Here is a 25,154-nt window from a genome sequence, read left to right as displayed (position 1 = left end):
AAAGCGTTGATGTTTTGGGATCTGTGTAACAATGTAAGACTGAAGTCATGAAAAGTTATTCCCTGCTTTGGTGGAATTGTGACATAATGTTCGCTCTTCCACAGCTTCCAGGTGCTTCTGTGGCAAAGGTGAGAGTCTCAGAGAGCTTGGCAGTCGTCTTAGGGAGCTAGGAAAGCAGGAAGATGGAGAGAACTGTAATCATCATTGCTTGTGAGACATCTCCTGGGGAGGGAAGGGGCATTTGCGGGTCTTACAATTGCTAGGCATTCCTATTGCAAATCTCTTATTTAATTGAAGCAGGGGAAACATGGGACACATATGCAATGTGTAAGGGTACCTGTGACTGTAGAAGGAACATGTCCTTTTGTGCTTTGAATTTCAAGTATGCTATTTTATTAAAAATTCTGCAGTCAGAATGATCTCCCAGCATCATGGAACACTCAAGTCCTTTGATGATAGGACTCAACAAAATTTCAACGAAAGGAAGTTCTGTGATTTGCTTATGGATCATTTTCCACAGGCTGGGCTGCCAACAAGCCATTGTGTGTCACTATCTGGAGATAGACTCCTTTGTGGATACTAAGTCTTCATTAGAATCAATAAGAAGGTGTGAAGAGTGAGGACTGCGGGGCTGTGTCCCTCACAAGCTAGAAAAGCTGATGAGCAGTTCTCCTGCCTATGTGCTAACTCTGGGGAGATTAATATATTGATCTGCCCTCTGGAGGGCAGAAACCCTCACCAGTGGGAAAAGTCTGGCTAATCCCTTAGTTTCTCTGAGAGCAGGTCCGGAAGGATCCTGTTGCCAGGAATCGAAGGTAGTTGTTACCTTGACAGCAGGAGTGCAGCATGCGTGCATCTCTCCTGGTCCCCATGTGATCCTTTGCTGTGATGCTTGTGTGTTTACACCTGTGCAAGACTCAGGAAGATAGAGACAGCTCACGTGTGTCCCATATGCCGTCTTCAGGAGGCTGGGCTGGGCCTGCTGGGGTCAGTGTGCACTCTCCTTTTGCTGTACTCTCAGATATCAACTGATGGGACCACTTAAGCCCGAGGGGGAACTCTCAGGGAAGACAGCATGATTCCTGACATGGGCAAAGTGCTGGGTAAGTGAGGGAACCTCCACTTCAACAAACCAATTGGGTAAAATGCTTCCCAATGTAGGGCACATGCAAGAGGATGACTAGCTTCCCTTTCCGAGTGGCCATACATACTGCTGGACAGTTCTCAACATTGCATCAGAATTATCTCAGGTGTTTCCACTGCCTCCGCTTTTGCCACTTTCATTATTTTTTTCTTTTTTCATATATTCAAATACTTTGTAAATTGACGATTGCTTGTGCTATGGGCTTATGAGTGTTTAGGGGTGAATTGGGGGCATTTTTGGATTTGAAGCCGACTCTGTGGTCACTGTTAGTGGTCCGCTCTTCCTCATTTCACCTGGATTTATATTCTCAGTCATCCCTGCCGCAGGGATGCTGTCACCTCTCCTTTTATACTATCAGGCTTCAGGCTGTAATTCTAGCTATTACACAATGTTCCATTTAAAATGGGCTCCAGTATTACATGTTTCTCACTGTTTATAATTGAACAGATTGCTGTCACAACATATTTGTAAGTGGATATATTTGATCATTTGCAATTTTTTCTTCCTCCCTCCCTTCCCCCTTCCCGTTCCTTCTTAACCAAAAATCCTCCAGAAGATTCCATATCTTAGAGGGATGCAAAAACATTGGGAAGAATAATCTAATTCAAACTTGGGTTTTGTTTTATTATGGGCTTTTCCTCTGAAGCGCAAGTCTTTCATAAACATGCCATCTTTCACAGCAGCAAATTATGGTGACTTGAACATCTCAGCCTTTCTCACCCTGGGAGCTTAAAAGCATTGACATCTCAATTGCTCTGCACCCCACCTACCCATTAGGGTTCCTGTGGAGTTCCCCTCCTCCACGTATTTGTGCAAATTTCCCCACAAGATGCTTTTCCCTCTCCATGCAGAACCCAGTCTAGAGTTCACTACTGGGGCTTCCCAAACTGGATTGTCACAGATGCCAAAACTGGAACTCTGTTGTTGCTACAACAGTCTAGCTGCAGATCCCAGCAAAAGTTTTGGTGCTCCTGCCTCATTGGTGCCAGCATGCCACTACGCTGCCATCTCTGCCTTGGCTTGGCTTTTGTCTCAGGCACCTCAGCCAGTGATGCTTTTGCAAAGTTAGAAAAAGAATGCTTGGTTAGCCTTAAAGCACAATGAGTTAGATAAAGGGAGCTTTCTTCTGAGTGGAACTGCATTGTTCCTGCTATAGCCAGAACTTTTACCTGGAACTAATCCAGTTGGAATTCTAATGTTGCAGCTGCCTTTGAACCTGGTAAACTGGGACTTTGCTGCCACCAACACATTCTCACTTGGAATCCCCAACAATATCTTGGTTAATTGTTTTTTTTTTTAAAGATTGTACCTGAGCTAGCATCTGTTGCCAATCTTCTTTTTTCCCCCTTCTTCTCCCCAAAGCCCCCCAGTTCATAGTTGTATATTCTAATTGTGGGTCCTTCTGGTTCTGCTATGTGGGATGCTGCCTCAGCATGGCTTATGGTTGATACTAGGTCCGCACCCAGGATCCCAGCTGGTGAAACCCTGGGCCACTGAAGCGAAGTACATGGACTTAACCACTCTGTGACGGGGCTGGTCCTGGTTAATTTTGTTTTTGAGAATGAAAACTAGAATGTTTGTTTCTTCGGTTTTGGGACTGATGGGAAGGATTGTGTCCCAGAGTTTCTAAGTGGTGAGACAGCTGTTAATGTATATGCACAGGGCTCAAATATGCTGCTGGAATGCCTGGGTCCCCTTGGGTTCTGCTATCAGTTGCTGAATTCACTGCCTTCCAACCCTTAGGTCCTTCAGTGAAATTACTGCACCAGACAGATGTTCCCTTTGGTAAATTTTCTGTTGTCTCTCATTATATCTTATGTTATTTGAAGTTCCCCAATAAATCAGACATAGTTGTGTATCTCTGAAACCTAACTGGGGTCAGGATTTAACTGTTTTCCCAGGAGGAGCCACAGTCTCAAGTAATCCACTTTATTCCGCTAGATTCTGTGTCTGTGGGAGGGATGAAGGGTGGTGGCTGTCCTCTCATGCTCCCTGACTTGGGTGTATCTGAGTCTCAGCTCCAGTCCAGCCGAGGTCTGCATTTGCAGCCAGTTATAGTTCAAGTTTCCAACATTTTATTTACATATAGCTCCCCCCAACTGCCGCCCGGCACAGGACACTATGTCCTCTCGTCTCTCTTTCTCCTGTTTCCTCCTCTCTTTCTCCTTCCCCCTCCCTAACCTACCTACTCAGAACAGCCAGCAAACTGCTCCATGTTCCTTGCATTTACTGGTGGTTGGTTAATCTCTTTCCAAGGCTGCCTTTTTTTCCCTCAGAAACAGAGTGTAAATTATATATAAATATATTCCTCACTTCACATTACATAATTACCTATTTCTCACAACTTTTTCCACCTCAGTTGTGCAGCTGAAATAACAAGCTATTTCAAATGTTCAGGAATCTATAGAAACTAATATAACAAATACTATGTAGCCACCTCCTACATTTAACAAATGTGAACATTTTCCCATCTTTGTTTCAGATATTTTGAAGTAAAGGCAACATTACAGATACAGTCAAAGTCCTCTGCTTACTTCTCCCCAGCCCATAACTCTCGAAGTCTCCTAAAAATAATCATTCCAGAGGTGGATTTTTTTCTTTCCCATCAGTGGTTTATGCATTTCATTTACATGTGTGTATCCATATCAACAGCCAGCCCTGTGGTCTAGTGGTTAAGATTCCATCACCACTGAGGCCTGGTTTTGTTTCCCAATCAGGGAACCGCACCATGTCTGTCAGTTATCATACTGTGGCAGCTGTGTGTTGCTGTGATGCTGAAAGCTATGCCACCAGTATTTCAAATACCAGCAGGGTCACCTATGGTGGACAGGTTTCAGCAGAACTTCCAGACTAAAATGGACTAGGAAGAAGGACCTGGAACCCACTTCCCAAAAAATTGGCTGTAAAAACCCTGTGAATAGCATCAGAGCATTGTCTGATACAGTGCCAGAAAGTGAGAGGATGATGCAAAAAGACCAGGCAGGGTTCTGCTCTGCTGTACACAGGGTCGCCATGGCACTAACAACAAAATCTATATCAATACATAATATTAGGTCTTGCCCTGTGGCGGAGTGGTTAAGTTCACGTGCTCCCCTTCTGTGGCCCAGGGTTTTGCCAGTTCGGATCCTGGGCGTGGACCTAGCATCACTCATCAAGCCATGCTGAGGTGGCATCCCAAATAGTAGAACTAGAGGGGCCTACAACTAGAAAATACAACTATGTACTGGGGTGGCTATGGGGAGAAGAAGAAGAAGAAGAAGAAGAAGAAGAAGAAGAAGAAGAAGAAGAAGAAGAAGAAGAAGAAAAAGATTGACAAGAGATGTTAACTCAGGGCCAATCTTTAAAAAAAACCCAAAATATTTTAGGTTTAAAAATTAAATGTATGATATTATTCAGTATATAACATATTTCAACTTGATTTCTTCATTCAAACTTAAGTTTTTCAGATTTTTTTTCCATGTTGATACATTAGATGTAATTCATTCATTGTAAGTATTATAGAGATTACATTTGACAATATACTACAACTGGATATCCGTTTCTCAATTGATAGGACTAATAGCTACTTTGAAGAAGAAGCTCCCTTCTTTCCCACTCTTCCAACTTTTGCCTTATTACCTCTGAAAAATTTCATTGTTACTCCCTGATTCTGATTATTGGCTCAATTCTGGAAGCCTTTTTACCTTATTTGACTCCAATGTTGAAGGAAGTAAATTGATACTTGAGCTAAAAGACACGGCAACTTAAGGACAAGAAAGGGGTGTAAAGTTGTAAGCTCTGAAATGATGACTTAAAGATGACCTAAGGGTTTACGTGAGATTGGTAAAGATGCTGTGGCTGGGACAGCAAGAGCATGGCCTCTGGGGTAAGACAGCCTGAGCTTGAATTCTAGCTCCACTCTTTTCTAGCCGTGTGAACTTGGCAATTCTCTCTAAACCTCTAAAAACTCTCTAAACCTCAAGTCATGGATAACTTGTGGAGTTGTTTTGAGCATTAAATGAAATAATTCATATAAGGTTTGTGGTGCAGTGCCTGGCACAGGGTAAGTATTCTGTTCATCTTCATTATGAGTAATGGTTATTAGCTTACTTGAATGCATATACCTCTATTAGGGTCTCTGTGGGGATTTGACTCTGCCTCTTGTCTGGAGCTGTGTGTGTATGTGAGAGAGAGTGTGTGTGTGTATTTATGTGTATTCAGGGAAGGATGAGGAGGGAGTTACTGTAAAGCTCATAGCCTTAAACTTATATAGACGATCCCCCAACTCATGCTTCAAAGGCAAGATGAACTTTTCGATGTGTTGAGAATTCTAAATTAATTCAAGAGAATTGTTCAGTATCGTAACATCTTCTAAGAGCATTGTCAATAATGGGATGTAAAGATTGTGTTGAAATATATTCTACAAAAGTAACTTCAATAACTCCACTATGTTATATATGATTTAAAATGATCTTTTCTTATGTATGTTTTAACTTATGCAAGGCCTCCGTGAACCTATTCAACTCTCTATTTAAACCCACCTCTAAATGAAAATTTTTATTAGAAAATAAACATGTATATATGTAGATAAAGGTAGTGATAGGCCATCAGGTTCAGAGGGGAACTTTGTGACTTGAGGGGTTTCAGCGACTGTCTTCATTTTCATAAAACCTGTGTTGCATTACTGCTCCTTGAAGGTGTTGTTCAGCCAAACTCACACAGATGCTATTGAAAGAGACAAGGTTTGTTCTTTGCTGGGAAAAATGCTAAGGCTAAGGGTAGAAGGGGAACCTCTTCAGAGTGGCTTTGTCTTCCCAAGTCTCAAGTAACTAGTAGGGGTTACTCAGAGATTGGTTATTTCAAATGGCTCCACTAAGACAAAACAGTGACTGTGATGACTAGAGCCAGAGACTCAGAAGGAAGTAGTGCCTATTAGGGGTGTTGAACATAAGGAAAATTCACACAGATGGCTGCTCATTGTGGAAATATTTTAAACAGTGATGCGCTAATCCTGGGGATAAACTGAGGGGGGGGGGGTGTATTTGTTGAGTCCTAAACTGTCAGTAGCCAGCAGTGGGTCATGGCCCTCTCACTGTCATCTGAGTTCTTATTCTCTTGATTCTGTGGGCATTGCGAAAATTTCATTTCTTTCACAGGGACAGAAAATAAAGAGATATGGGCTTTGGAAAATACTGCATGTCTCTGTCAGGACCTGTGTCCTAATACTAGTTTTGTACCCATTTTCCAAAACTGCATGCATTATGCAAAGACCTTCCTCTGCTAAATATAATAATGTCTGTAATAACCACTAACATAACATGGAAAATTTTTTTACTGCATTTGCATAATAACTATTAAATCTTTGAGGACTATATGTAGAACTACTCAGTAAGGCAATATAAAGATGATTTTCATTAAGGGATACAAGAGAATGTAACCATGTGAACAGGAACCGGCAATCTGTTAAATAAGGATAATCTGGTCACAATTTCTATACTAAGACTCATTTTAAGTATGAATTTTTCATAGAGAATTCAAATCTTTGTGGTTGATGGATTTCAGTTTTTCTATATTTCAATAGGATTCTATTTTTCCTAAGTTTTCTTACAGGGACTTTTTCATTTTGACAAACAGTTAAAAATGAGTATTTGTGTTTATATATTTCAAATCCCAGTAAGAGATTAAGAGTAGATAGCCTTACAGAAATTCTTGCAGAGATTTGCCGAGACAAATTTCCTATATATTTTCTAGGAAGAAATCTTTGATTTTTGGTACTTTGCTAGTTGATGGAAATTTGCACGTCATAGCACCTCAGCAATAAGAGTGCCGAGATCTAAAAATAGAATGCCAAGAATAGAACCTGAAAGGGGGGCAAGGAGAGAAGAAATGAAGAAGAGATTCCTATATGGATTTAGTATTAGAGGTATCATATTCTCAGTGAAAAACTTTATATTGTTTGAGATTCATCAAGTAATTGTTATTTTTCTTCTTACAGATACCCATTCCTGTTTCATAACCTCTCTTGGCTGTAAACCTGAGCACCGATGCTTGACCTATTGTAAGTCAGAAAATCATGTGTGGAAAAAAACAGCTTACATTTTAACGTCTTTCCTGTCTTTACTTAAAAAAATATTCAAATCAGAAATGGTTAGGAACAGAAAAGGCTTTTTGTTCTGTCAGTAAACGCCTGGGCTCGTTCTGAATTGATAAACTGCAGAGGTCTTGCTTTACTAATTTAAGCTCCCAGAGTTCCTCTTGTGATCCTGGTGGGTACTCAATAAATCATTGCTATTGTTGACGATGAATATAGGTAATAAAAGAGTGTGGAGATGCAATTTTCCCTTTTGCGGCTTGATGTAAAAAAATTTCCTTTTCAAACCAGTGTAGGGAGATACCTGTTTGTAGGTCTTACAACAGTGGCTTGTTTATGCATCTTATTATAATTTAGTCTAGATACAATAGCTTTTATCTTCACGTGGCAACAAATTGGAGAGAAGCAATGAGACACCATTTGGAACTGTTGGCAACTATGAATGTTCAAAAAAACGATGTCATAAAAGCAGGAGAACAAAAGGCCTCATCCTGGCTGATTAGATGATTTAACCAGCAGTTGGTATTGGCATCAAAACGTCAGCCAGACTGTTAAAAAAATTCTCAGGGACTGGTAACTCTGTCCTCTGTGGGAAAAAGATCTAAAATGTGTTCCTCATTATACCTTTTGGTATACAGATTTCCCTTGAATTTCTATTTGGAAGAAAAATATGACAATATGGCATTGCAAGAAAAGCCAAGAGTGGGACACACAGTAATAACATGTAGTGGCCCTTCTGCAAGGGAGTTTTATCCTATGTAGTTTGGGAGGCAGAGTGTCAAGTCTTGTATTATCAGGATGTCTCCTCCTGCCTGTATCTAAGCACCCGTAGCTCACATATGGCTGTTCAGAGGGAAAGATCCCAGGAAACATGGATTGGAAAGCACTCACATTTATTGTCAAGAGCCTCTGCAGTGTGCAGTGTGTAGTGGCACGTACAAGATCTTTCTCCGAACACGAAGCAGCGTGTGTCTATTTTTGGCATCACATTATAAATAGGGCTTGTGCTTATTGTGATACAGAAAAAAACACTTTCAAGGAGATTTACATACAGCTCTACCATTTTATAATATTTAAGGCTGCAGTATTTTTATAGATGATGCTAATTTGTTACTGAGGTTTATTAGCTATGTGAGTTTCAGCCCTTAGTACGTGTAAGAATGTGTGTTCAGGGGAAGCTCTGAGAGTGTTTTCTGACAAATCCCCATAATAGGGAGTATTAACCACACACAGTGAGGTTAATGAAGTTCTCTATTCTATGTTGTGGGTTTTTTTATTTATTATTTTTTTGCACTTTTTGGGTTACAAGAATCTTGATGTTTTGTGCATGTGTCCAGCTCATGTGACAATCTTCATTCTCCCAGGACAAGAAAGGTCTCTTCTCCTGCGGTCTTCAGTGAAGCCCTCCTCCCCAACCCCAAGCCAAATTCTACATTTTCTAGCTTGAATCTGTTGACATTTGTTTTATATATATCCAATCAGTTTTCAATGGACAGGCTAAAAGTTAGACAATTGAGGGTTGTTTTTTCTTAACCTATGGACCTGGACTTGATTCAAATTGTTGACCAGTAAAACTGTATGTGTTAATTTCACATATTGTATAATATGAGCTTCCTGTTTGATCAGCATAATCTTTTCAGAAGAGTGATGTGAACCTAACTATGTTAAGAAGGGATTCCAAACTTCATGGTGAGCTTTTGGGATCTGGCAAACTTCATTCTCTTCCCTTCTGCTGTGTCAGGCCATTCTGTACTACTCTTCAGTGAGATGCAACAGCCAGCAAATAGCAAGTAAAACCCTATATCCTGGGAAAGATCAATGAGCAAAGCATTTGATCACAGAAGAGTGAAAATAAACTTCAGGAGGGATGCTAAAGGACAGATGGCCCTGCAGAGGTCTGCCAAGATTTCAGAGGCCCCAGGACAGCCAAGCCAACAAACCAACGAATGGACTGTGCTCTGCCTATTATACAGACAACACGAGGGCAAGGAGTCCTGGTTATTTAGCAAAAAAGATATGTCTAGGATTAGAAAAAAAGTGGGACTTTCTATTTAGCTGCTTCCTGATGGTAGTTGGACTTGTAATCTTTGCATCTGCTGCCTTTTGCTCATTTGCTCAATTGCTCATCAATCACACAGGTTCTGTTTGGCTGGTATTTCATTCTCACTGACTGCCCTCTTTCCCTTACATAATTACTTATTGAGTGGCTGACAAACCCTGGGCACTGTGTTAGAGCTGGATATATAATAACGAACAAGATGGATATGGCTTCTGCCCTCATGGAGCTTGTGGTCTTGTGGTGAAGATAGATAGAAAAGGGAACAAGCAGTTACAATAATGCATAATGAGGGATATGAAAGAGAAGGTACAGAGGCCTATAGACACACATAACAGGGGAACGTAATGTAATCTAGAGGTCAGAGAAGGTCTCCCTGAAAGGGATGTATAGGCTGAGACCTGAAGGATAAGCAGGAGTTTGCTAGTAAAGTACAGAAATGTGCCAAATAGAGAGGACAGTATGTATGAAGTAGTGAAATTGAGAGAAAATTTGGCATAATTGAGCAACTGGAGGGTGAAGTGGAGGGAAGGATAAAATTGAGGGCCTGAAGGGTTTCTGTCTCTTTCTCTCCCTTCCTATACCCTAGGGTATGAGGCATGCATGAGGGAGGTGGGGAGAGTGTTTTGGTGGGAACAGAGATTTAAATTTTGATAGGAGGAAGTACTTCATTGGAAGTAGGAAGTATGTCTCCAGAAATATGTCACAGGAACAGGAATTTATTGACCCACAAAAGCAGAGAATTGGGATTAGATTAAAGTTTAAATTATCCGTATAGTGTGGCTGCCAGTGTTGCTAGAGGGTCAAATGAAGGTGAAGCAGTTTGAGAATCAAAGGAATATAGAAGTAACTGGGATAACCCAGATGGTATGTGTAGAAAAATGAGGGTAGGCTTAAAAAGAACCTGAAGATCGTTGACATTTAGTTGACAGACAGCGGAGGAGCTGCAAAGATTGAGAAAGAGAGGCCAGAAAGAGAGGAGAAAAACTAGCAAACTGTGATATCACAGAAGTGACAGGAAGAGAGTCTTTTCAGGGCTGGGACTCGCCTCAGGACCCGAAATTTAAGGGGGTGCCCCAAACCCCAGTAATTAAGATAAATAATATTTTAATGCAATATTTAAAAAAAACTAAGTTAAATGCAAAAGATCCTTATTGGGCAAAACATTAAACTTTTAAATAGAGACGAGATCAGAATTACTGAATTTTCCTTTTGCCTCATGCTCCAATAAGGCTCTTTAGGATGCTGTTACACTATTAGATTTAGAAATCTTATATTTAGAAGTTTGATATTTTGTTCATATAGAAAGAAGGAGTGATTAAGTTGTGTTAAATATGGCCGAGAATTCGGTCAAGAAACAGGTTGAAATGAGTCCATTGGATTTAGGGACAAGCCATTGTTGTTGGATTTTTTTCTCTACCTTGTGTTAATAAATCATAAGGAGGTTATCTTATTGTTTCTGCAAACTTACTCACCACCTTCTAAAAAGCTGAGTCCTTTTCTGAATTAGGAGATTATACAAACACGAATATGATTAGCCCTGAGCTGTTATCTGTTGCTAATCTTCCTCTTTTTGCTTGAGGAAGATTGTCATTGAGCTAACATCTGTGTCAATCTTCCTCTATTTTATGTGGGATGCCACCACAGCATGGCTTGGTGAGCAGTGCCAAGTCTGTGCCCAGGATCTGAACCTGCAAACCTCAGGCTGTTGAAGTGGAGCATGCAAACTTGACCACTATGCCACCAGGCCAACCCTACATCTTTTCCTCAAAAAATTTTTTTTTATTGTGGTAAAATACACATAGCATAAAATTTACCATCTTAACCATTTTTAAGTGTACAATTCACTGACATTAAGTTCCTTCATATTGTTGTGCAATCATCACCACCATTCATCTCCAGAACTCTTTTCAGTCTTGCAAAACTGAATTTCTATGCCCATTAAAAACCTTCTTTGATTTAAAGTTTATTTTGTCTGATATTAGTATAGCTATTCCTCTCTTTTGGTTACTATTTACGTGGAATATCTTTTTCCATCCTTTCACTTTCAATGTATTAGTGTCTTTGGCTCTAAAATGAGTCTCTTGTAGACAGCATATGGTTAGATTATATATTTGTTTCCATTTTGCCAGTCTCTGTCTTTTGATTATAGAGTTTAATCCATTTACATTTAAAGTAATTGCTGATAAGGAAGGACTTCTGTCATTTTGCTATTTGTTTTCTATATGCCTTATGGTTTTTTCTCATTTCCTGGGCTAAGAGCTTAAATTGACTGAAACTGACTGCAATTCACTGTCCAAGCCTTCCTTTGGATGTTGCAAGCCTTTAATAGACTCCAGAGTTCCAAAATAGTTACATCAGACAGATTCTGCCTGTGTAATTGTTGTCTGAGTGGGAAGACAGGTTCCTGGTACTTCCTCTCCATCATCTTCCCAGGAACCTCTCTCCTCAAACATACATTTTTAACCTCAGGGTATCTTTCATATTAACTTCAAGATGAAATGAAATAATTCCTTAATTTTATAGATTCATCTTTACAAATTCTCTGAATGGATCTCTGTTCCTGCCTAAATCCAAGTATAGGCTGGTGAGCCACATAGCTAGTTACAATTGCTACACGTGTCGATGTTTACTCCGGAGAGAAGTCAATTGCTGTTTTGTTTGTAGGTTTTTGTAATTGTTTGGGAGGCATTAGGTTCTTTTTGAATAATTTGCTTCCTGATGGGCTCTTCAGTTTGAAGTGCTATGTATAAATCAGTGCTACATACAGTACAATCCCAGATCCCTCTCTATTAAAGATGTTTATCTACATTCTTTCTCAAATTCTCTGTTGCTTTTTAATTAGATCATACCTTAGGTCCTTTTATGTTCAGGTGCTATTTTTTATTCTAATCATTGTTGGGATACCTCAGATGATTAAAAGTAACTTGTCATATCCCAGCCACCTGCCAAAGGTCTGAGGCGTTCCAACTTTACCTCTCAGTGTGTCAAAAGCTTAAGTACATTTACAAGGTAAAAATTTTTATTTATATCTCATGAACTCAACCTCTGGGCTTAGGATGACCAACCATCGTGGTTTGGCTCTGACCATTCAGGTTAGCACTAAAGTCCTCTTTCCTGGTAAGCCCCTTGGTACTGAGCAAACCTGGACAATTGGTCACGCTATATTGTCTAGAAATATTCCCTGGATTCCTTTAAAAAAGCCACTGAACTCTGTCTTCCAGGTCTAAAAGTAACAGGTAATTTTGCTAATTTTATATGTTCATGTTCTTGCTAAATTTCTGAGGATTTTGTTCAAGGATTATGAACATTCATGGACTTCTGGCAGTTTATAGTGAGATGAGAGTTAAGAGAGCCTACACTACAACCATCTCATTTTACAAACGGATAAAATCTTGATTGCATTGGAAAGTTTTGGCCATCTTCGTTCCACTCTGGCTGTCATGGTACCAGCTTTCTGCGGTGTCTTCAAATATCCCCTTTCCCACTAATTAAAAACAAACAATTATGTTGGAACATCAGCTACAGTAACAGGAAAAAGTAGCATTCACTTAGTTTTAAATTGTCCAATAATCTTTTTCTAACGCCTCTATTTGCATCACAGGCATTTTAACTTCTCTTGCATCTAAAGTTCAGTGTCTCTCATGGATTACTTATATTATCTGAGTGTGAAAATAAATATGGTTAGGTTGATTAGCATCAATTTTAATAAGATCCCAAAGTAATTTTACTCAATGCTATCTGGGAAGAAAGAAATTAAGCTTGATAACTGAGATGATAGGATCCAAAATAGATGCAATGCAAGGGGCGTGAAAGAAAGAAAATAAGCACAGAAAAGGGAGAAAGATATTGTGTGTACTCTATGTGATGTATGGACAAGGTTTTCTTTTCAGAATCATACAATAGGCCTTTGTTGTTTTGCCTACAAAGGAAGTGAGAGTCCAGGGGATTTCAAACAAGCAGACTGATCTCACAGGCTTGTTGAAAATTCAAATACCTGGCTCCCATCTTTGGTCATTCTGATTCAGCAGCTCTGGAGTGGCACCTGGGAATCTCATTTTTAATAAACTTCAAAAGTGATTCAATGCAAAATGTCAATGGAGTGATGTCTGGGAACCACTGAGCTATTTGAAGAGGCTATCCTGTTTTTCACTTTGGCAAAAATATTTAATGGTCATCACTCAGACTTCCCTTTTTTTGAGATAGCAGGTTTTATTATGCTTCATTCAAAGAGGAAAATTGAAGAAGTTAGAGTCACATTTTAAGGTAAGAATATGAGAAAATGAAGATCTTTATCCCCAGTTTCATCCTGAAGAGTATACTAAGGTCCTGAAATAAGACCTGCTACAAAGAGTGAAGGTAAATTCCTCCAGAGGTCATGTGGGACTCTGCAAGGCAATTTATACATTCTGTACTTGACCCTAATGAAGAGATGGAGTAGGGGTGGCCCCTGGAAACTGCCCAAGAGTCCAGTATTTTTCAGCCCTAGTCTGACTTGTGCAGTAGAGATTTTTCCAGCCCTGAGTAGAGAAGATGGCTGAAGTCTCTCTTGTTCACTATCCATGATATAACTATCTCTGAGTAAGTGTATGTTTACCTGGCCATATACACATACCCACATACTCTGAAGCGTCCTCTGGGAAATTAACACAAGGCCCCAAGTTCTTAATTAGCGGAGTGGATTCCCCAGCCCTGTCACTTAATGGTATAGCAGAAGATGTGCTTGGCAACTAATTGGTTGAGCTGTAAAACTAGAATCCTGACCACTTGTGGTCATTAAAGATCCCAGGGCACTTTCCTTATGGTAAGTGGAATCCTGGAATAATCCAGCCCTGATAATTAAATTAGATTCTGCCCAGCATCCCTTTACACTTTCAATTGGACTCTGTTCCCTCTCTGTCCTCAATTGCTGTAAATTTGTACATTAATAGAGAACCACTGGATTCTACACATGACTAAAATACAGTAACAATGTCTCAACATAGAGAGTGAGATTCACTGGGTTAGTTGTTGACAGGCATACTTTACACAAAAGGGAAATTGTTGGATTGGCATCTAGAGACATGGCACCACTCCTGAAAAATTAAGCCTGTTAAACATTTCAGTATATCATTAAAAGTGTATGTCCTATTAACTTTGGGAAGTCTTTTTTTTTTTTGCCTTTTTCTTTTATGGGTGATATCTTTCTATAAGCAAAGTATTTAATAGGGATGCTTTATTACCAGACTGAATCCATGTGTTTAATAAAAAAACACAAAAATATAAAAAGGCTGATCTTAGTCACTAGGATAGAGGTAGAGATAACATAGGAATAGTGAGACAAACTGGGGACCAGTTTGATGGCTTGAAATTTGTTGATGTGCATTTAACCTCATGTTTCTTCAATATAAACAGCTAGTCTGCTTCTAATCTTCTACTACATTTTTCCAAAATAGGAACGTTTGGAGGGCAATATGCTTTCTCTTCATAGCTATTTTTTTAGTTACCGCAAATTGTTTCGTTAACACAAATGTTTTTTCAAGCAAATGGAAGTTCAGTGAACTGTGTATTTACTGAAAGTAGAGTGCTGTGATGTAAGGTGAGCAAACTCCTATAAGTTATTATTTAGCAAGTTGTCTGTTTCTGGGAATTAAAATTCTTTCCAAAATGTTTTGAAAAATATGAATGAAATATTATTTTGTCATTGTGGATAGAAACTTTCCATTTAAAAAGTGTTTAACCCACACTGTTAATAGACCGAAAAGGCCCTTTATTTGATATGCAGATTAACTCATACATATTCAAGAGAGAAAAATATACTCCCTAGTTTATATGGTTTGTCAACATGTTTGAGACTAAGTCCAGTTGGAGATTGGTTTTTTTTTTCTTTTAAAGATTGGCACCCAAGCTAGCAACTGTTGCCAATCTTCTTTTTTTTTTTCTTTCTGCTTTTTCTCCCCAAATCCCCCCAGTGCATAGTTGTATATTTTTTAGTTGTGGGTCCTTCTAGTTGTGGCATGTGGAACACCGCCTCAGTGTGGCCTGATGAGCGGTGCCATGTTCGCACCCAGGATCCAAACCAGCAGAACCCTGGGCCATCCAAGCGAAACGCGGGAACTTAACCACTCGGCCACGGGGGGTGGACCCCTGGAGATTGTTTTTGTCTACTTTTGTTATTATTGTTCAACAAATGTTCTGTTTCAAATAATATACCTGGCTCAAAATTTGCTACCTTTAACACAAAATTCACACCCACACCCCCACCCACACACACAGTTTAAAACTTGAGAGTTTTGTAACCATTTTACTGTGCATCTCTTCTCTAACTCACCATAAATACTTCTTCACTTTAATTGGATAAAAGAGAAAAAAAAGATATCAGAAGGTAGACACCAGCTGGTTTTCATTGTAAGAAAGCTGGTTTTATTACCTGGGTTAATGTTAGGAAGGATTTTTTGAAAGCACATTAGGGATGCTTGTAAAAATATTTTAAGTATAAATGTATTCCTTTAATGAAAAGAAGTGGAATTTTATCCTTAAAAGGTCTTCAAAATAGAAAAAAGTCTCAGAAATATAGATGAATTTATCCTGGGCTTGAAAAAAAATGTAGATGGGGATTATTTATTTAAATGGTAGAAGTTTAAAAGCTTAAAGAAAGGGAAAAAGGGAGAAATAATGCATCAGATTGTGTTCTTTCTTACAGCTGTTTCAAATTAACATTTGAACATTAAATTGGCTACAAGTGGCTGACTGAAAATGTGTCCATCTCCTTTTCTTCTAGAGACTTCTCTAAAATGAAAGTAAATAATAAAAACTGTTTACACTCACAATGTCAAAGAGAATAGGATAGAAGCCATTCTCTAATGGGAGAATTCCCACATTATTAATGTGGCATACAGATCTACCCTTCTAAGAGTGAACTGTAGCCCTTCCAAAATGAAAGGGGTCTGATGAGTAACCGTACTGTAGTTCAAAATAATTTCTCATTTCCATTATGATTTCTTCTTTGACTGATGCAAAATTTGGTTTATTTCTCAACTTTTAAACATATTTTCCAGTTGTCTTTTTGTTATTGATTTCTACCTTAATTGCATTTGAAGATTGTATGCTCTATTTTTATTTCTTTAGTGGTTTCCCTAGAAATTGCAACATGAATATTTAATTCATCAAACTCTAAAGTTAATCAATACCTTTATCCTTTTCTTGTGATACAAGGTCCTTAGGACATCTTAACCTCACATACCTCACTCCTGTCTTACATGGTATTATTGTCATGAGTTGATCAACCCATAAGATATTACTATTATTGTTTTATATACATACCATTTATTTAGATTTATCTATTTACTTACTACTTTATTTTACTCTTCATTTGTTTTGTCTTTAGTGTTCTATCTAGAAGTACTTTCCTTGCGCCCAAAATACACCCTTTACAATTTCGTTTACTGAAGATCTATTTGTGATGAAGTGTCTGTGTTTTTGCTTTTCCGAAAATATGTATATTATGCATTTATTCTTGAACAATTACTAGTTGTAGAATTCCAGTTGGCAAATATTCTTTTTTAGCACATTAAAGATATTCTACTTTCTTCTGGCTTCCAATGTTGCTCTTGAGAAGTGAACTTTCAGCCTATTACTTATTTTTAGTTAATCTCCTTATTATCTCTGGATGCTTTCCTGATTTTGAAAATTTGTTGTTGTCTTTGAGGTCCGGCTCTTTCATCATGATGTGTTTCAGTTTAAATTTCTTTTTATTTATCCTGTTTGCCATCTCCAAAGAAGTTTTCATTGCTTCTATCAGTCTAGGATCACCTCAACCACGTTCATGGCTCAAGGTTCCTTGATTCACCCGGGTGATAATGCTTCACTAATTTCTGAGGTTGTAGGCCTTTGGAACCCTAGCTTATGCGGAGAGCTTCTTGAACTATTAGAATCTCCACAGTGTGTGGGTCCTGGCCTTGATTTTATTCCCTTGGGTTGTCAAATGCCATCAACGCAGTACTGCTTCTGTGCTGGCTTATCTCTCTAGTCTCTGCTTTCTTTTCAATTTTGGCCTGGAAATTGCTTATATCTTGTGATCTCTTTGATGCTTTAAAAAAGATTGAACAAATATTGGATATGGCAATTTTAGTCATTTTTCAGTGGGAGGGTGATCTGAATAACGTTTTCTGCCATTGTTGGAAACCAGAAAAATTTCAACATAATTCTGGAATCAGAAAGTAGATAAAATAGTCATAACCAATATAGCTAAGTGATAGAATTTTACCATTGAGTGGTTTCAGAAGAAGACATAGAATTACAGAAATTTGATTTGCCCCCACAGAACTTCACAAAGCCTTCAGGTACAGAGATGCCAGATAAAGAGGGTAGAGGTAAGATGAAGGGCCTTCAAGAGAATGATTGTGTAACACTGGCAGCAGGTGCCTTCCCCCCATAAGAAGTTTTTTCTCTGAAGAAATTGAACTTTCCTAGACCTCTACGTGCTTGGTAGAGGACTTGGAGTTTCCCTCAGATGATTTCCTTGGACATCTCCTTGCCTACTCACTGCAAAGTGAAATCCATTGGTTTCTATTAAATGGCACTGTTAAATGGCAGAACTTTCAACCATTTTTTTCATGTGTATGTGTCTTATGTCAATATGAACAGGCAAAGAACTGTAGAAAGTTTGCTTTGTTAAAAAAAAGAGACAGAAATAAACAAATAGACAACATACATCCAGGGGAAAGAGTGGCAGTGCAGAGAACTTCAAAAGACAAAACAAAACTAATGTCCTTATAGAGATAAGAAAGATTACTTTCAAAAAACAAGAACAGGATAAAATGAAAAGATAAAAGAGAACACGCAAGATCTCTTAAAAAGTAAAATATAATAGTTGAAAAAAATTAGCAGAAGAGAATCTCTCAGATAGTATAAGAAAAAGTCAAAGATATAGAAAATAGGAGAGAAGAGACTTAAGGTAGCAGTCAACTAATTGGTGTTCTAGGAAGAGAGAATAGAGGAAATGGAGAGGAGGAATTTATCAAATATATACTATAAGAGCTGAAGCATAGCAGGTTTCTAGATCAAAAGGGCATATTGAATGTTTTATAAAATGAATATAAAAGACTCATATCAATGACAAACCCACAGCCAACATCATACTCAATGGGAATAAACTGAAAGCCATCCCTCTGAGAACAGGAACAAGACAAGGGTGACTGCCCTCACCACTCTTATTCAACATAGTACTTTTTGGTCCAGAGCAATTAGGCAAGAAAAAGAAATAAAAGGAATCAAAACAGGCGATGAAGAAGTGAAACTCATGATGTTTGCAGACAACATGATTTTATATATAGAAAACGCTAAAAAATCCATCAGAAAGCTGCTAGGAATAATGAACAATTACAGCAAAGTTGCAGGGTACAAAGTCAACTTACACAAATAAGTTGCATTTCTATACTCTAATAACGAGCAACAGAGAACTCAAGAACAAAATGCCATTCACAATTGCAACAAAAAGAATAAAATATCTTGGAATAAACTTAACCAAGGAAGCGAAAGACATAAACAGTGAAAACTATAAGACTTTTCTGAAAGAAATGGATGACAACATAAAGAAATGGAAAGACATTCAATGCACATGGATTGGAAGAATAAACATAGTTAAAATGTCCATACTACCTAAAGCAATCTACAGATTCAGTGCAATCCCAATCAGAATCCCAATGACATTCTTCATGGAAATAGAACAAAGAATCCTAAAATTCATATAGGGCAACAAAAGACTCTGAATTGCTAAAGCAATCCTGAGAAAAAACAACGAAGCTGGAGGCATCACAATCCCTGATTTCAAAATATACTACAAAGCTGTAGTAATCAAAACAGCATGGTATTGGTACAAAAACAGGTACACAGATCCATGGAACAGAATTGAAAGCCCAGAAATAAAACCACACATCTACAGTCAGCTAATCTTTGACAAAGGAGCTGAGAACATACAATGGAGAAAGGAAAGTCTCTTCAATAAATGGGGTTGGGAAAACTGGACAGCCACATGTAAAAGAATGAAAGCAGACCGTTCTCTTATGCCATTCACAAAAATAAATTCAAAATGGATCAAAGACTTGAAGGTAAGACCTGAAAATATAAAACTTCTAGAAGAAAATTTAGGCAGTACACTCTTTGACATCAGTCTTAAAAGGGTTTTTTCAGACACCATGTCTTCTCAGACAAGGGAAACAAAAGAAAAAATAAACAAGTGGGACTTCATCAGACTAAAGAGCTTCTACAAGGCAAGGGAAACCAAGATTTAAATAAAAAGACAACCCACCAACTGGGAAAAAATATTTGCAAATCATATATCTGACAAAGGGTTAATCTTCTTAATATATAAAGAACTCACACAACTCAACAACAAAAAATCAAACAACCCAATAAAAAAATGGGCAGAGGATATGAACAAACACTTCTCCAAAGTAGATATACAGATGACCACCAGCACGTGCAAAGATGCTCAACATCAGTGATCATCAGGGAAATGCAAATCAAAACTACATTGAGATATCACCTTACACCCATTACAATGGTTATAAAAGCCAAGACAAATAATAACAAACATGGGAGAGGTTATGGAGACAAGGGAACCGTTGTACACTGCTGGTGAGAATGCAAACTGGTTCAGCCACTATGGAAAACAGTACGGAGATTTCTCAAAAAACTGAAAATAGAAATACTATATGATCCAGCCATCCCACTACTGGGTGTCTATCCAAAGAACTTGAAATCAGCAATTCAAAGAGACTTAGGCACCCCTGTGTTCATTGCAGCATTATTCACAATAGCCAAGACATGGAAGCAACCTAAATGCCCATCAACTGATGATTGGATACAGAAGATATGGCATATGATATATACACACAATGGAATACTACTGAGCCATAAAAAATGGCAACCTCACCCCATTCACAACAACATGGATGGACCTTGAGGGTCTTCTGTTAAGTGAAATAAGCCAGATAGAGAAAGACAAACCCTGTATGATTTCACTCATATGCGGAAGATAAACAAACACATGAACAAAGAGAACTATTTAGTGGTTACCAGGGGGAAGGAGGGTGGGGGGTGGGCACAAAGAGTGAAGGGGTGCACCTATAATATGGCTGACAAATAGTAATGTACAAATGAAATTTCGCAATTTTGTAAACTATCATAACCTCAATTAAAAAAAGTTACAGTTAAAATTAAAAAAAAACATATCAAGACACATAATTATTACATTGCAATATGCTAGGGAGAAAGAGAAAAATCTAAAAGCTTCCCAAGAGAAAATTTAGACTATTTTCAAAGAGGAAATACTCAGAATATCACTGAATTTCTCAAAGCAACACTGATTGTTAGAAGAGAACACAGGAATAACTCTAAAATTTGAGAGAAAATAATTTCAAACCTAGAATTTATACCTAACCTAACTGTCCATAAAACTGGCATAGAATGAAGACTTTTTAAGATGCACAAGGGCTCAATAAGTTTACCTTCCATATACTCTTTCTTAAGAAATTTGTCGAGGATATGTTCTGGTAAAACAAGAAACTTAAGAAAGAAGGTTTAAGATATAAAAAACTAAAGAAAGGTCAGTAAAGCCCCAGGATGACTCCTGTGCCAGAGGCCTAGAATGTGATCAAATTGTAGTAAGATGCCAGAGGGCTGAGGGAGGGACTTTTTTCTCTACACACCTGTAAAAGACTCCATAGTATTACTGATATGATAGAGTTTTTAGAAATAAAAATGGAAAATTATTATGATAAAGATTCTACAAGGAGAAAAGAAAGGCAAGTAGAAACTTAAGGAGAAGCATTTATGCAAGAAAGAAAACATATCTATCTCTTCAGTGAACAACATTTATATGATCATATTATGCAAATCTTGTTTATCAACTTAATACAAATAATTGTATAACCAGTAATGTGCTGGTAAATGTTTAATAAATAGCTGTCTAAAAATGCTCATATTGAGGCTGGGCTGGTGGTCTAGTGGTTAAGTTTGCACACTCGTCTCTAGCAGCATGGGGTTTGCAGTTCAGATCCCAGGCGCAGATCTGTGCTCTGCTCATCAAGCCATGCTGTGGTGGTGACCCACATACAAAATAGAGGAATATTGGCACAGATGTTAGCTCAGGGCCAATCTTCCCCACCAAAGAAAAAGCACACATATTTGCATACATATATTTATTACAAATTTTACTCATACAAAGGCTATATAGTCCATGATTTACAATTAATAATAAAATATACAAAATTCTTTATTGTAAATTCCATAAAGAAATTGATTCTCACATATTCCTTTTGTTGATTTTTCCTGAATTCTTGGGACCATAGCCAACCTAGGTTGCAGCTAACAAATTAACATACTTCTGATATGAATGTTAGTTGAATTTTCGTTTACCTTAAGAAGCAAGAAAAAAGTGAAACGAGGAAGACATATGTAAGAACTTCACTCATTTGCCAATGACATGAGCAACTTCTTTGCTGAAATGAATTTTCTTTTTTTTGCTGAGGAAGATTAGCCCTGAGCTAACACCTGTGCCAATCTTCCTTCACTTTATTTGTGGGTCACTGCCACAGCATAGCTGATGAGTGGTGTAGGTCTGTGCCCAGGATCTGAACCCAGGCCACTGAAGCAAAGTATGCCGAACTTAACCGCTATGCCATGGGGCTGGCCCCTGAATAATATTTTTTGAATAACGGAAAAATATTCCCTCATTTTTTTGTTCTATTCACAATGTAATGGGTATAAACACAACACATTTTTAAGTTTTATTTAAATTATTAAATTTTATCCATTATTTTCCTGAGCCTAAAGTCTAGACAATCAACCAACTGATAAATCAAGCCCAGATTTATGACATCTGCTGATTTCTGTGGTGAAATACTCCCATCTTAGTCAATGTCATGCTATTAATGTGATTTCACTGACCACAGAATTGGGAAGATATGTGTAGCAACATAGCACTAGATAGTATTTCTCCCATACACGTACAATAAATGTAAGTAGCCTCAACAGGGTAGACGATAGTAAAATGTAGTAACATAATTAGGAGGTATAAGTTTTGAGTATTTACATTTGTTTTTAATATAATTTATTTATGTTTGTATAATTTAATTTTTAATAATGGTTACGTTTAACAATTGGCTCGCAAAAGTCCTAAAACAATTGGTTCTTGCCATCTGGCACAAGTGGGCTCCAACATACCACTGGATGCAGTGCTATTGGGTGGATTGGGGAAAATGAGGTTGGAAGTGGTATAAAATAGGTAAATCTTCATTTCTCATAGCATAAAGCAAAAATATAATGGCTAAAGGTGTTCAGTGAAAAAACAGTTTTTCTAAAGACTTTTACATAATCACTAAATTATTTAAATCTGATTATAGGGAGAAGGATTGGGAGGTGAGTGGTTGTAGGGCGGGACAAAGCTTTTATTAGAAGCCTTTCATTTAATATTTAACCCTGGGTATATACTCATTAAAAAAATTTAACAAAAATAAAATAACTGTAAGTGTTAAAAAAGTGGTTTAATAATATAGACATTTTAAAATAGTGTGAGATGGCATTCTTCCTCATTCTGTGCTGTCTGGTTTACTGCTCTGGTCTATCAATAAGGAAAATGGTCTAGTTCACTGTTTGGGGATCTTTTGCATCAATCATTCTAAAGATCTAAAATTTGATATAACCTTTGGCTATTTCTGACTGAGCTGGTTTTAACTGGTGTTTAAAGTTTTGCTAATTTTTAATTGAGAGTGTCACTTGGGACGAATTTAGCATGTTTCCACTTTGTCTAATTTGCTGCTTTCTTCTGGCAGTCACTGAACTCTTGTAGTTTTAGGCCATTGTTGGCTCACTAGGATTTTAATTAGGCAGCTGAATCCCATATGTTTATGTGCACTGCTTTAATTTCTCTGGTATGTTTATCTGTGTAATTGTCGCCCGTTAACACTCTGCTTTCCCAGAGGGCATACAGGCAGTCTGGTAATTTGATATATGATGTAACCACAGGACAAACACCATTCAACCAAATGTCCTAAACCTTCAAAACCTGTCTGGCAAATGAGTGCATTGTAAATTCTGCTCATACTTCTTTCATCGGGTGAGTTGTTTTTGTTTCTTCTTTCTCATTCTCATTTCCACACTACTAATTTTTATTTATATCACCTCATTTTTGGATTATTGTACTGGCATCCTAACTCATCTTTCTACTTCCAAACTCTGTTCAATCCATCTTGAATAGCATTGCTAACCTCATTTTCCAAAAATATTGCTTTAATGTCTCTTTCTGGCTCAAAAATCTTCAGTGGTTTCTTTTTTTCTAAATTCATGCTCACTAACTAGGCCAGTAATCTCCAAAGTGATGTGGGTATACCCAAAGAATGTGAAAGACAATGCATTGGAAGATGGAAGAATGTAGCAGAACTTTTTATTCCTGTTTCTACTTTATATAAACAATTATACATATTTTTAAGTAAAAAAAGAAAAATTGAACTTTGCTAATGTCTCATATACAGATTGACAAAGGAACTGCCCTTCAGACTGTCTGTCAAATGATCACGTCACTCATGGTACCTGAGTATCTTAAAATAATAGTTGAAGTTTCAGAGTAATTAGAATATAGTAGTGGTACTGTCATTTTTTTGCTTCAAGCATATTGTGATGTTTTTCTATTTAGATGCAACTAGTTACGGACTTATTGATTGTATGGTTTCATGAATGGGCACATAGCTTAAAAAGATTTCAGGAGGGCCATCCCGGTGGCACAGCGGTTAAGTGTGCACGTTCTGCTCCAGCAGCCCAGTGTTTGCCGGTTCAGATCCCAGGTGTGGACATGGCGCTGCTTGTCAAGCCACGCTGTGGCAGGCGTCCCACATATAAAGTAGAGGAAGATGGGCACGGATGTTAGCTCAGGGCCAGTCTTCCTCAGCAAATAGAGGAGGATTGGCAGCAGTTAGCTCAGGGCTCATCTTCCTCAAAAAAAAGATTTCAGGAGAGAAATCACAGATTGAAGAGAATAGTAACTGCTAGTGTAAGGTATCAACAAAAAAGGCCAAGCTGTTACTTCTATTCTTAGTGTAAATGCTTTGTAAGCCACATTATGCAGTAGAATTAATACAACTAATCAGGCCTGACAAGAATTTGGTCAAAATGATTCAAAATTACTGAAATGTCAATTTGAAATGTGCATCCGTGTTCTTGTATTTAATAATACATCTCACTTTAAGTGAATATTATTCTTGAGATTTTAGTTAGTGATGGTATAGTATGAAGCCGTTAAATTAGCAAGACATTTGTAAACTGATCGCCTAAAAAGGACATATTCAAGTTTTGTGGAGCCTGAACCTGAGTTGGTTTTGGAGCCCTCTTTAAGAGAAAAAATATAAAATTGAAAATGCAAAATCAAATGTGAAAGTGAACATTTATTTAGAATGAGAAAAGAAATCACAAGAGATTACTCATCCCGAAAAGGAGGAAGTACCACAAACAACACAAGATCCAGAAAAATAACAAAGTTTTTATAAATGAACTGCTGGCGTGCCTCTATAATACCTTTTTCCTATATTTTTTTAGCTGCATCTTCTTTGAGCACCTCTTCATATGACAATTACTTTGTAGTGTTTTCTAAAGACAAAACAGAAAAATTCATACTTTCCTTTAGCATGACTGATCAAAATTTGTTTTTTATTATTGATAATAATTTGCTTTTAATAGTGTTATATAGATTTTTAGGATTCTAGTCAAATTTGGGGAAATCTCCATCATGTTTAAATTTGAACTGTAAGATTTTTGGAAGGTGCGTATCTTACCATGCAAGACTAACTTTAAATGCTCTTTGAACTAACAATACTAATTAATCAGAGCAAATTCAAGTGCATTTAAAACAT

General features: G+C 37.7%; 1 long non-coding RNA gene across 1 annotated transcript in view; it reads left to right on the top strand.

The window, feature by feature from the left end:
• The window catches only part of LOC139044854 (uncharacterized), a 74,691-nt gene that overhangs the window by 14,108 nt on the left and 35,429 nt on the right, over positions 1-25,154 (top strand). The window contains exon 2 of the long non-coding RNA XR_011502207.1: positions 7,119-7,181. This is a non-coding gene — a long non-coding RNA (uncharacterized lncRNA). The remainder of the gene's footprint in view (positions 1-7,118; positions 7,182-25,154) is intronic.

This window comes from Equus asinus, chromosome 3 (genome assembly GCF_041296235.1).
Source record: "Equus asinus isolate D_3611 breed Donkey chromosome 3, EquAss-T2T_v2, whole genome shotgun sequence".
Taxonomy (NCBI): Eukaryota; Metazoa; Chordata; class Mammalia; order Perissodactyla; family Equidae; genus Equus; species Equus asinus.
Note: the sequence above shows the minus strand (reverse complement) of the source record. Positions and strands in the feature narration are given on the sequence as shown.